At 44.9% G+C, this 10,609-nt stretch overlaps 1 non-coding gene across 1 annotated transcript; it reads left to right on the top strand.

The window, feature by feature from the left end:
• Positions 1 to 7,074: 7,074 nt before the first annotated feature.
• Trnat-ugu lies at positions 7,075 to 7,149 on the top strand. Its single transcript has one exon. It is a non-coding gene; the product is annotated as a tRNA-Thr (tRNA).
• Positions 7,150 to 10,609: the final 3,460 nt, after the last annotated feature.

The following is a 10,609-nucleotide window of genomic DNA, read 5'->3' as shown; positions in this document are numbered from 1 at the left end:
GCCAGATCTAACATCTATGGACTTTTACTTATGGAGAACTGTGAAAGTAACATTTATCGTCGTAATCCACGCGTGCTGGGAGAACTTCGCCGGGATATTGCAGCGAGATGTGCAGCGATCTCCACTGTAACATTGACTGACGTAGTTGCAAGCAACGGTGACCATCTAAAGAAACCATGTGCTAAACTGAAGTTTGTACAACATGTGTGATCAATTATTAAATGTAAAATAAACACGTAAGTAATACTTTTCGTTCCTTAAAGTGTGTATACATTTTTCTCTAGTGTTCCATAGTATTGGACACTCACAAAAATGTACAGTTCTAGTACGTTAACAATTGTGTGTTGTTGTGATGGTCTTCAGTCTGAAGATGCAGCTCTTCACACTAATTTATCATGTGAAAACCTCTTCCCATTTGCACAGCTATTGCAATCTGTGTCCATTTGAAGATGCGCACAGTAGTTAAACATTAGTTTCCTCTGTTGTTGTGGTCTTCAGTCCAGGGACTGGTGTGATGCAGCTCTCCATGCTATTCTATCCTGTGCAAGCCTCTTCATCTTCGAGTAACTACTGCAGCCTGCAACTTTCTGAATTTGCTTTCTGTATTCCTTTCTTGATATCCCTCTAGGATTTTTACCTCTCACACTTCCTTCCGGTACTAAATTGGTGATCGCTTGATGCCTCAGAATATGTCCTACCAACCGATTCCCTTCTTTTAAAGAGGTTGTACCACAAATTTTCCTTCTCCCCAATTCTATAAAGTATTTCCCCATTAGTTACGTGATCTACCCATCTAATCTTCAGCATTTTTCTGTAGGACCACATTTCAGAAGCTTCCATTCTCTTCTTGTCTAAACTGTTTATCCTCAATGTTTCACTTCGATGTATGGCAGCACTCCATATAAGTACTTTCAGAAACGACTTTGAGACACTTAAATTTATACTCGATGTTAACCAATTTCTCTTCTTCAGAAACGATTTCCTTGCCATTGCCAGTCTACAGTTTGTATCCTCCCTACTTCAAACATCAACTGTTACTCTGCTTCCCAAATGGCAAAACTCATTTGCTACTTTGAGTGTCTCATTTCCTGATTTAATTGCCTCAGCATGGCCTGATTTAATTCGACAATATTGCGTTATCCTCATTTTGCTTCTTTTTATCTTCATTTTATATCCTCCTTTCAAGACACTATCCATTCCATTCAACTGCCTTTTCAAGTCCTTTGCTATCTCTGACAGAATTACAATGTCATCGGCTTACCTCAGAGTTTTTATTTCTTCTTCCTTGGCTTTAGTTCCTACTCCTAATTTTTCTTTTGTTTCCTTTACTGCTTACTCAATATACACACTGAATAGCATTGGGGATAGGCTACAACCCTGTCTCAGTCCCTTCTCAATTACTGCTTCACTTTCGTGCCACTCTAATCTTACCACTGCCATCTAGTTTCTGTACAAATTGTAAACAGCCTTTCGTTCCTTGTAATTTACCCCCGCCACCCTTAGAATTGAAAGAGAGTATTCCAGCCCACATTGTCAAAAGCTTTCTCTAAGTCTACAAATGCTATAAAGGTAGGTTTGCCTTACCGTTACCTATCTTCTACGAGAAGTCGTAGGCTCAATATTGCCTCGCGTGTTCCAACATTTCTCCAGAATCCAAAGTGATCCTCCCCGAGGCTGGCTTCTACCAGTGTTTCCATTTTTCTGTAAAGAATTCGTGTTAGCATTTTGTAGTCGTGACTTATTAACTGATGCTTTCCTTGAAATTGGGATTATTATATTCTTCTTGTAGTCTGAGGATATTTCGCCTGTCTTAGACATTTTGCTCACCAGATGGAAGAGAGTTGTCATGGCTGGCTCTCCCAAGGCTATCAGTAGTTTTAATGGAATGTTGTGTACTCCTGGGACCTTGTTTCCACTTACGTCTTTCAGTGCTTTGTCAGATTCTTCACGCAGTATCTTATGTCCCTTCTCACCTTCCTCTACGTCCAATTCCATTTGCATAATATTGCCCTCAAGTATGTCTGCCTTGTATAGATTCTATATATTCCTTCCACCTTTCTGCTTTCCCTTCTTTGCTTAGGATTGGATTCCAATCTGATCTCTTGATATTCGTACATGTGGTTCTCTTTTATCCAAATGTCTCTTTAATTTTCCTGTAGGCAGTATCTGTCTTACCCCTAGTAATATATGCTTCTGCATCTTTACATTTGTCCTGTAGCCATTCCTGCGTAACCATTTTGCGCTTACTGTCGATTTCATTTTTTAAACGTTTGTATTCCTTTTGCCCCTTTCATTTATTGCATTTTTATATTTTCTCTTTTCCTCGATTAATTTCAGTATCTCTTGTGTTACCGAAGCATTTCTACTAGGCCTCAACATTTTACCTACTTAATCCTCTGCTGCCTTCACTATTTCATCTCTCAAAGCTACCCATTCTTCTTCTATTGTTTTCCATTCCCTTGTTCTTGTCAATCATTCCCTAACGCTCCCACTGAAACCTTCTACAGCCTCTGATTCTTTCAGATTATCCTCTCCTTAAATTCCTGTCTTTTTGTAGTTTCTTCAGTTTTAATGTTTTAATCTACAGCTCATAACCTAAAATTGTGGTCAGACTCCACATCTGCCACTGGAAATGTCTCAAAATTTAAAATATGGTACCTAAATCTCTGTCTAACGATGATATAATCAATCTGCATCCTTCCTGTGTCTCCATGTTTCTTCTACACAACCAACCTTCTCTCATGATTCTTAAAGCAAGTGTTAGCTATGATTAAATTATATAAGGCTACGCTTCAGAAAATACACTCCTGGAAATTGAAATAAGAACACCGTGAATTCATTGTCCCAGGAAGGGGAAACTTTATTGACACATTCCTGGGGTCAGATACATGACATGATCACACTGACAGAACCACAGGCACATAGACACAGGCAACAGAGCATGCACAATGTCGGCACTAGTACAGTGTATATCCACCTTTCGCAGCAATGCAGGCTGCTATTCTCCCATGGAGACGATCGTAGAGATGCTGGATGTAGTCCTGTGGAACGGCTTGCCATGCCATTTCCACCTGGCGCCTCAGTTGGACCAGCGTTCGTGCTGGACGTGCAGACCGCGTGAGACGACGCTTCATCCAGTCCCAAACATGCTCAATGGGGGACAGATCCGGAGATCTTGCTGGCCAGGGTAGTTGACTTACACCTTCTAGAGCACGTTGGGTGGCACGGGATACATGCGGACGTGCATTGTCCTGTTGGAACAGCAAGTTCCTTTGCCGGTCTAGGAATGGTAGAACGATGGGTTCGATGACGGTTTGGATGTATCGTGCACTATTCAGTGTCCCCTCGACGATCACCAGTGGTGTACGGCCAGTGTAGGAGATCGCTCCCCACACCATGACGCCGGGTGTTGGCCCTGTGTGCCTCGGTCGTACGCAGTCCTGATTGTGGCGCTCACCTGCACGGCGCCAAACACGCATACGACCATCATTGGCACCAAGGCAGAAGCGACTCTCATCGCTGGAGACGACACGTCTCCATTCGTCCCTCCATTCACGCCTGTCGCGACACCACTGGAGGCGGGCTGCACAATGTTGGGGCGTGAGCGGAAGACGGCCTAACGGTGTGCGGGATCGTAGCCCAGCTTCATGGAGACGGTTGCGAATGGTCCTCGCCGATACCCCAGGAGCAACAGTGTCCCTAATTTGCTTGGAAGTGGCGGTGCGGTCGCCTACGGCACTGCGTAGGATCCTACGGTCTTGGCGTGCATCCGTGCGTCGCTGCGGTCCGGTTCCAGGTCGACGGGCACGTGCACCTTCCGCCGACCACTGGCGACAACATCGATGTACTGTGGAGACCTCACGCCCCACGTGTTGAGCAATTCGGCGGTACGTCCACCCGGCCTCCCGCATGCCCACTATACGCCCTCGCTCAAAGTCCGTCAACTGCACATACGGTTCACGTCCACGCTGTCGCGGCATGCTACCAGTGTTAAAGACTGCGATGGAGCTCCGTATGCCACGGCAAACTGGCTGACACTGACGGCGGCGGTGCACAAATGCTGCGCAGCTAGCGCCATTCGACGGCCAACACCGCGGTTCCTGGTGTGTCCGCTGTGCCGTGCGTGTGATCATTGCTTGTACAGCCCTCTCGCAGTGTCCGGAGCAAGTATGGTGGGTCTGACACACCGGTGTCAATGTGTTCTTTTTTCCATTTCCAGGAGTGTACATTCAAAAAGACTTTTTATCACTTAAATCTACTTTAAATTATTAACATAGTTCTCTTTCTCTGAAAAGCTTTTCTTGTTGATGCCAATAAGAATTTTATATCCTCTTTGTTGAGCCATCATCAGTTATATTGCTTCCCAAACAGAAAAGCTTGTCTACTTTCTAATCTAGTTCAATCAGCTTCACTTGTTTAATTTGACAACACTTCTTTACCCATATTTTACTTTCCACGACGTTCGTGCTGTAGCCTCTTCCCAATACAGTAACAACCCTGTCCAGCTAATCTACAAAGTCCTTTGATATCAATGACGGAATTACAAAATCACCGGCTAAACTGAAAGTTTTCATTTCTTCTCTGTACATTTAAATTAATTTTCCAAATGTATCCCTGATATTGTTCATAATTTGACCCTGTACAGACTGAGTAACATGGGGTTAGACTATAATGCTGTCTCATCAAATTACAACAAAAACGGAAACAACTGAAGTTCCTTTATGTAAATATATTCTTGACCCTCTAATGCTAGCAGTAGCTCAGTGCTTTTAATACATCCAACTACTCCAATAGCGAGAGAAATACTCAGATGAGAAATACGCTTCTGGTCTACGACTATAACCAGCTAGGCTGTATACACAGATCTGAGGTTAACCATATTCATCTCGTTGTGTGTGTGTGTGTGTGTGTGTGTGTGTGTGTGTGTGAGATTTCCATTGGAGTCAATGAAACCAAAGCAAACAGCTTCACAATGAAAATGTATTTTATTATCTGACGGCGTCTAAGTTTTGAGATGTTAGAAGTTGTGGTACCTGTTCTTGTCTAGCGAAATGTTTTAATACAGCTCGTTTTTAACCCGATAGTGAGAAAGATTAAGTTATGCTACTGATTTTCACAATTACTTTTTGATTTGCCATAAATAAACAATTACTATTACTTCGGCCTTGCCGCTGTGGTAACACCGTTTCCCGTCAGATCACCGAAGTTAACCGCTGTCGGGCTGGGCTAGCACCACGTGACCATCGGGTCTGCCGAGCACTGTGGGCAAACGGGGTGCACTCAGCCCTTGTGAGGCAAACGGAGGAGCTACTTGACTGAGAAGTAGCGGCTCCGGTCTCGTAAACTGACATACGGTAGAGAGAGCGGTGTGCTGACCACATGCGACTCCATATCCGCATCCAGTGACGCCTGTGTGCTGAGGATGACACGGCGGCCGGTCCGTACCGTTGGGCCTCGAAGGCCTGTTCGGGCCGCGTTTATTTTTACTTATATTAGTTCACCATTACAAATGGTTGCTACTAATGTGGCAAAAGCAGTAGGCTTCGCCTCTTATCATAGATGTGGGATCGTCACAGCTCAGATGACAGTGGATTCTCTCTCATCCGAGGCTCGGAACAGGCTAATCATAGAATGAATGACGATTATCCTTATTAAAGTGGTTTTGCAACAATGACTACATGTGTTTCATGGCTTCAGGCGGCCGGGTTTCATTAATGCTCCCAGGAGGGGTTGATTCCTCCGTGCTGTCTACTGTTACAACCATTACATTTCCTCGGTGCTTACCAGAACGCGCGCTCCGTTGTTCAGGTTGTCAGGTACTCTTGCTTTTACTCATTGACGATGAGACTTTTGCCACCCTTCATTACCTCGTAGGCTACGTCGTTCAGCATTATTCAACAAGCAAGTCTTACCACACAGGTATATAAGAAAAACGTTCAAATTTCTATTGAACAGAAAAGTAACAGTTAAATGCACGACCGTTAAAAAACAAATTATTATCTTGAAGCTTGATGTGTTAGTGGGAGGCCTGTTGAAAGTTACGTTCCTAAAATGCAACGTTATACTGGCCAGATTTAAGCTGGATTTTAGAATTTCCCAGGATTATATCATGTATGGAGGGAGAGTCGTCCTTCTACATTCTTGTCCACAGCCGATTGACAGCTTGCATGGCAGTGGGAACTACTGAACAGTGTACGTGGAAGTGTGTCAGCTGCGCATGACTTGTCGGAGCTGAAAATTCAGTAAGTGTGTAAACTGTAGGGCTATACATCTGAACAGTACTCAGTCGATGAATAAACCCTAGCAGTATTTCTGTTCTCGGAATGTTTACTTCGGCTCCCCAAGAAGATGCAATAAGGTTTCGCAATAAATTATTGCGTATTTTCACTTTTGGAGGTGCTTTCAGAAGATGGTGACGGTAGGTAAGAGCCTTTTATGTTGTGTCTAGGAATCATGCATACTCGGTTCGCTAGGTAAACAATCAAACAACTCGTATTAATGAGTTTCATTACAACAAGACGAGTACAATACTTAACTTTGATTCTACTACAAAAGTCTACCATCTGAACTGCAGTAACCGCTGACCTCCAGCTGTGCTACGTAGAGACTGCTAATGATAGAGGCTACCATGCGTCAGCTAACGAAAGCGGCTAACGTTCAAGCTGCTATAGAAGTGGGCTGCCACCATTCGGGCGCGGCGATTATGTCGTTTTCATCTAGGGGATGCTGCTGTCGCGTTGTCATACTGGAGAGAGGTCGAAATTAGAATTATATATTAGTACCTTCAGCTGCTGACGGGCGTTGATATATATCAACGGGGACAGGTGTCCGAAAGAACAGACACCATATCCATATAAGTATATAGTTCTGGCAATACCGGCCATGACTTTCCTCTTCTGTGCGGATGCACACATATTACTAGAACTCTTAGGGTCTTGTTAAGAATGTCTTCCACCAGTAATGAGTGTATTGGGTAGGGACACCACGAATGTAGTGTGTGGACATATAAGGGGAGAATGTGGGTCTCGCGGGAGGTGTGCGCGAGATAGCCCCAGCAGTCGCACTGTGCTCTGTGCTCTCGATGGCTCAGATTGGTAGAGCGTCTGCCATGTAAGCAGGAGATCCCGGGTTCGAGTGCCGGTCGGGGCACACATTTTCACCTGTACTCGTTGATATCAAAGCCTGTCAGCAGCTGAAGGTATTAATATATAATTATAATTTCGTTCTAGACGGCTGCACGTCATCAACGGCGTCTGTTCTTTCGGACATGTCTGAAAGAACAGACACCATATCGGTCAAAAAGATTTCGGGTTTGCAGCCGGTCGTCGTAAACTTCATTGCACGATATTTCGGCTGGACAACTGCCAGCCAGCTCCTTTGTTGAGACCATTTGTTGGCAAATGTTCACACCATATACGGAACTCTGCTGATTTTATTAACAGACTGGGGGCTCTCCACTTTAGTTCGGATCTTCTAGTGATTTTTGATGTAGTTTCCCTTTTCAAAAAAGTACGTCTTGCGGATTCCTTGATTCTAATTGGTCAACAGTTTGAATCAGACGTTACTGCTTTGTTCCGACATACTCTTTCCTCAACTTATTTTATGTTTAACCAGGAATATTTTGAACAGTCTGAGGGTGTCGCCATGGCAGCCCTCTGTCCCCTCTGGTGGCTAACCTCTTTATGGAGGATTTTGAGGAGAGAGCACTTGAATCAGCGGTCTGTAAACCAACTGTTTTTTGGAGATATGTCGATGACACTTTCATAGTGTGGCCCCACGAAGAAGAAAAGTTAATGGAGTTTTTTCATCATCTTAACTCCATCCATGAGAATATTCGATTTACTATGGAATTAGAGAAAGATGGCTGCCTTCCATTCCTGGATGTTTTGGTTAAACGGAAGAGTGACGGCACTGTGGGACATCCTGTCTATCGCGAGCCCACTCCCACTGATTTGTATTTACATTCTTCAAGTTGCCATCACCCATCCCAGACCATGAGTGTACTTAAAACCCTTGTACACAGGGCACACACAGTGTCGGATGCAGAGAATTTGCCTAAGGAACTGGCACATTTGAGGACGGTGTTCATAGACAATGGGTACTCGACCCGGCATATTAACAGGGCCTTCTCAACTAGAGCCAGGAACCGGGAAGTGGATAAAGAGGAGGACGCGCCAGTCAAGTCCCTAGCTTTTCTTCCCTTTGTCGGAAATATCTCCTTCAAGATAGCAAGGATTCTTAATCATTTTAATGTGAAAGTGGTTTTTCGTCCGCCTTCTAAGATTTCGGATTTGCTGGGATCGGTGAAGGATGATTTGTTACTGCGGAGGGCGGGAATTTACAAAATACCGTGTCAGTGTGGTATGGCCTATATAGGACAGACAACGCGTACAGTGGAAGGGCGTTGTACAGAACATCAGCGTTGCCTCGTCTACTGCAACCCAGTAAGCCTGCAGTTGCGGAACATTGTATTTCTAACGGACATTCAGTGGAGTACGACAAAACTTTGATTTTGGCCACTGCAAAAACTTTTTGGGATTCCATTATCAAAGAATCAGTTGAAATACGCATTGCGGGAAATCTAATGAACCGTGATAGTGGTTACCAACTGAATAACGCATGGAATCCCGTCATCTCAGAAATTTGCTCGAGACGAAGACGCCAGAAGACTTCGATAGCTGCGGCCAGCGACAATACCGACGGCAGCTGACTACTGCAGTTCCACCAGCGAGGGTGCTGCCGCTGGTCGGTGTGGCCCTTCTGTCTCCGCAACTGCAACGCATGCGCGGCAGTACTATCTGCGCACTATATAAGCTGGAGCGGAGAACGCTTCATTACCCCCCTCCCTCCTACCCTCTCCTCCGGGCTTCCCTCCCCCTTCCTCCCTCCCCCTCTCTCCTTTGCCCATGGCATCTCTGCTCTCCCCTCTCCCATTTCCCCTTCCTCCTCCTCCACCTCCACTCTTGGCAGGTCCCCGGACTCGTACACGCTGAGTGGACATTCGCGCGCCGGAGATCATCGCCATCAGTGTCTCGTGAGTGCCGTCGTGTTTCGTGTTCAGTGTTCCCGTCATACTCCATCGTTCACCTGTGCCATCGCCATCTTCAGTGTTAGTGCGTCGTGACACCAGTTTGTAGTGAATTATCGTCGAGTGTGAACGGCTCCGTGTTTGTCTTTATGTGTCTACTGTTTTATTACCCACCGTTATGTCACATTTGTGTATTCTTTCTGTTCTTTCTTTATCTCCTCTACGGCTGAAGAGCGGCGTACCATGCTGCTGACAGCCTGCCTGTTTGTACGGGTTTGAAAATAACAATAAAGAAAAAAAAAAAAAAAAAAACGCTTCATTACCACTCCCCTTCCTCCTCCTCCTCTCTTGGCAGGTCCCCGGACTCGCACACGCACAGTGAACATTCGCGCGCCGGAGGTCATCGCCATTAGTGTCTCGTGTGTGTGCCTTCGTTTGTGTTTAGTGTTTGTTCGCCGAAACGCCGCCACTGTTCACGTGTACCATCGCCATCATCCCTGTTTTGTGCGCCGTGTCAACTAGTGTCAGTGATGTTTTCTCGTCAGGCGTGAACGGCTCCGTGTTTTTTGTTTTTTGGTGTCTACATTGTTTTGCCCGCCATTTTTGATTGTATTCTCTGTGTCCCCTCTATTTATTACTTATTGTAAATCTCAAGGCCGAAGAGCGGCGTACTCAGCTGCTGACAGCCCGCCTTGTGTAAGGTGATAAAAATCACAATAAAGAAAAAAAAACGCTTCGTTAGTCCTTGTTCGGCTCACCTCAAGATGGCTGGCAGTTGTCCAGCCGAAATATCGTGAAATGAAGTTGACGACGACCGGCTGCAAACCCGAAATCTTTTTGACCAGTTGACTCGCCGGGAAAATTTCAAATTTTATAGACACCATATCCATATAAGTATATGGAAAGCGGTCGGTCAGCGTGTGATACGCTGATGTGATACGCTGACCTCTTCTCACAGCCTTCTCTTCTCTGTCGTTCCCGACTGGTGTGCGGGCGCTGACTTCACGCCATAACACTTTACATAGTGACTTTCAAAGAATTTGCAGTGATGTGCATGTTTGTTGCTCGGATGGGAAACTATAATTTCTGTCATTTGCAGCTTTGGCATGAGAATCCATTTACTCAAATATTTATCCCTCACTCGCAGACCCTCTATCCAATTAGAATTTGGACCACTGAGATGTTATCGGCGCATTCAGGCCGCACACGAACATCACTGAAAACATTTCAGGTTGTTTTCCGAGTATTGTGGTATAAGAAGTAACAAACCGAATAAATCATAATTACATTGTTACTTTGTAACGAGTCACCATGCATGAGGTAACCAAAACACTCAGAAAATGTATCTAAATGAGCTCCGCCATTTTCTAAGTGAAGTTCGGGTTCACCCTGTCTAAATTAGCGAGATTCATTTTTTGGTAGACCGCTGCTGTTTATGTTAAACAGTGTAACGGTAGAGAAACGATTCTGAGGGAGGCCATTGTTTATTTTGTAGAATTTGTTCAGCGTGTTGTCGGAGTGAACTTGGAGCATACGTTAAATCAGCACATTGACAACAATGAGGGGGACTTTATGTAATGA

The sequence above is a fragment of the Schistocerca piceifrons genome, chromosome 8 (assembly GCF_021461385.2).
Source record: "Schistocerca piceifrons isolate TAMUIC-IGC-003096 chromosome 8, iqSchPice1.1, whole genome shotgun sequence".
In the NCBI taxonomy this organism is placed as follows: Eukaryota; Metazoa; Arthropoda; class Insecta; order Orthoptera; family Acrididae; genus Schistocerca; species Schistocerca piceifrons.
Note: the sequence above shows the minus strand (reverse complement) of the source record. Positions and strands in the feature narration are given on the sequence as shown.